This window comes from Mobula hypostoma, chromosome 22, assembly GCF_963921235.1.
Source record: "Mobula hypostoma chromosome 22, sMobHyp1.1, whole genome shotgun sequence".
NCBI lineage: Eukaryota > Metazoa > Chordata > Chondrichthyes > Myliobatiformes > Myliobatidae > Mobula > Mobula hypostoma.
The window spans coordinates 52,979,920-52,983,334 of NC_086118.1; positions in this window are offsets into that span (position 1 = coordinate 52,979,920).

Sequence of the window (3,415 nt, forward strand, 5' to 3'; positions counted from 1 at the left end):
ACTCTGTATGTTCTCCCCATGACTGCATAGGTCCCCTCCGGGTGCTCTGGTTTCCTCCCACATTCCTAAGGTGCATACGTTTACTAAGTTAATTGGTTCCATGGGTTAACTGGGCAGCACAGGCACGTTGGACGGGAAGGGCCAACTACCGTACTGAGTCTCCAAATAATAAAAATATAACCACACTGTCAAGCCTCATAATAATTTTTTTTTAAGTTTCAATGCAATTTCCTCTCATTCTCCTAAACCCTAGAGAGTACAGGTCCAGTCTACTAAATATCCCTTCATATGGCAAAAAAAAACAGGAACATAATCCCAGAGAAATAAATTAGGAATCTGGGTCCTAATCACTTAATTCTTAGTGGAATGCGCACATGTATGGACAACTAGAAAAGACTCAACTGGTTTAACTGTTAAGCCACCACATTTACAATTGCCTAACAACAGGAATTCTGCAGATGCTGGAAATTCAAGCAACATACATCAAAGTTGCTGGTGAACGCAGCAGGCCAGGCAGCATCTGTAGGAAGAGGTGCAGTCGATGTTTCAGGCCGAGACCCTTCGTCAGGACTAACTGAAGGAAGAGTGAGTAAGGGATTTGAAAGTGGGAGGGGGAGGGGGAGATCCAAAATGATAGGAGAAGACAGGAGGGGGAGGGATGGAGCCAAGAGCTGGACAGGTGATAGGCAAAAGGGGATACGAGAGGATCATGGGACAGGAGGTCCGGGAAGAAAGACAAGGGGGGGGTGACCCAGAGGATGGGCAAGAGGTATATTCAGAGGGACAGAGGGAGAAAAAAGACAGTGAGAGAAAGAATGTGTGCATAAAAATGAGTAACAGATGGGGTATGAGGGGGAGGTGGGGCCTTAGCGGAAGTTAGAGAAGTCGATGTTCATGCCATCAGGTTGGAGGCTACCCAGACGGAATATAAGGTGTTGTTCCTCCAACCTGAGTGTGGCTTGGCTTCATCTTTACAGTAGAGGAGGCCGTGGATAGACATGTCAGAATGGGAATGGGATGTGGAATTAAAATATGTGGCCACTGGGAGATCCTGCTTTCTCTGGCGGACAGAGCGTAGATGTTCAGCAAAGCGGTCTCCCAGTCTGCGTCGGGTCTCACCAACATATAAAAGGCCACATCGGGAGCACCGGACGCAGTATATCACCCCAGTTGACTCACAGGTGAAGTGATGCCTCACCTGGAAGGACTGTTTGGGGCCCTGAATGGTGGTAAGGGAGGAAGTGTAAGGGCATGTGTAGCACTTGTTCCGCTTACACGGATAAGTGCCAGGAGGGAGATCAGTGGGGAGGGATGGGGGGGACGAATGGACAAGGGAGTTCTGTAGGGAGCAATCCCTGTGGAATGCAGAGAGAGGGGGGGAGGGAAAGATGTGCTTAGTGGTGGGATCCTGTTGGAGGTGGCGGAAGTTACGGAGAATAATATGTTGGACCCGGAGGCTGGTGGGGTGGTAGGTGAGGACCAGGGGAACCCTATTCCTAGTGGGGCGGTGGGAGGATGGAGTGAGAGCAGATGTACGTGAAATGGGGGAGATGCGTTTAAGAGCAGAGTTGATAGTGGAGGAAGGGAAGCCCCTTTCTTTAAAAAATGAAGACATCTCCCTCGTCCTAGAATGAAAAGCCTCATCCTGAGGGTCGATGCGGCGGAGACGGAGGAATTGCGAGAAGGGGATGGCGTTTTTGCAAGAGACAGGGTGAGAAGAAGAATAGTCCAGATAGCTGTGAGAGTCAGTAGGCTTATAGTAGACATCAGTGGATAAGCTGTCTCCAGAGACAGAGACAGAAAGATCTAGAAAGGGGAGGGAGGTGTCGGAAATGGACCAGGTAAACTTGAGGGCAGGGTGAAAGTTGGAGGCAAAGTTAATAAAGTCAACGAGTTCTGCATGCGTGCAGGAAGCAGCGCCAATGCAGTCGTCGATGTAGCGAAGGAAAAGTGGGGGACAGATACCAGAATAGGCACGGAACATAGATTGTTCCACAAACCCAACAAAAAGGCAGGCATAGCTAGGACCCATACGGGTGCCCATAGCTACACCTTTAGTTAAAAATTTTACAATTGCCTGCCTTTAATCACATGAAGCACATTCATATAGGACAACTGACAGAGGTGTTTCCAACAACATAATTAGGCAGAATACTCCTTCAGGAAAGGAAAAGTTCAAAAATGAAAAAAAAAATTATTTCCTGTTTAAAACATTCGAAATATTAATTGCTACATTTTCAGATTTATTTGCTGCAGTTCTGTCGGAGGTACATGTGTGCCCTCTGCTGGTCTTTAGAAATAACAATTTGGAAACTCATTCCTTCTGTAGAATTCCAATATATTGCAGAGGGGTGATCTGGGAATACAGATCCGTAATTCCCTGGAAGTGATGTTACAGGTAGATAGGGTTTTAAAGAGAACTTTTTGCATCATGGCCCTCATAAATCAGAGTGCTGAGTACAGGAGTTGGGGTGTTATGTCGAAGATGTATTAGAGGTTGGTGGTGCCGAATTTGAAGTATCGTGTGCAGTTTTGGTCACCTACATATAGGGAAAACATCAATAAGATTGAAAGGCCACGGAGAAAATTTATAATAATGTTGTCAGGACTTGACCTGAGTTACAGAGAAAGGTTGACTAGGTTAGGAGTTTATTCCCTGGAGCGTGGGAGAATGAGGGGAGATTTGACAGATCTATACAATATTGAGAGGTATGGATAGGGTAAATGCGTGTAGGCTTTTGCACAGAGGTCATAGGTTAAGGGTGAAAGGTGAAATATTTAAGCGGAACCGGAGGGGGAACTTCTTCATTCAGAAGGTGGTGCGAGTATGGAACAAGCTGCCAGCAGAAGTGGTGAATGTGGGTTCAGATTTGGATAAATATATGGATGGGAGGGATATGGAAGGCTACATTCCAGGTGCAGGTGGATGGGATTAGGCAGAATAACAGTTTGGCACAGACTAGATGGGCTGAATAGCCTTCTATTCTGTAGCACTTTATGAATAAATAATTTATTAATTATAAATAGATAATCTATGAATAAATGAATAATTTAATAGTTCAGTTTTAGGGAACTGCAGATCGCTATTGTAGTAAGCAGTTATTGTCTATCTCTAAAAATCCCAGTTGAGTAGACAGCGGTGAAAGGCTGTCTTGAACTGCTGCAATGTTTTAGTGATACTTTTATACTTGTTAAGGAGGCTCTAGTGTTTAGACCCAGTAATGATAAAGGAGCCACAGCATATTCCAAAGTTCGAATAGTGTGTCTTTGAGACAAACTTGCAAGTAGTAGCGCTTCCTTGCTCAAGTCAAAGTCAAAGTAAAATTTAGGTTGAGTCTGTGGTAAAGAAGCCAAATGCAATGTTGGCATTTATTTCAAGGGGATTAGATTATAAAAGCAAAGGGATAATGCTGAG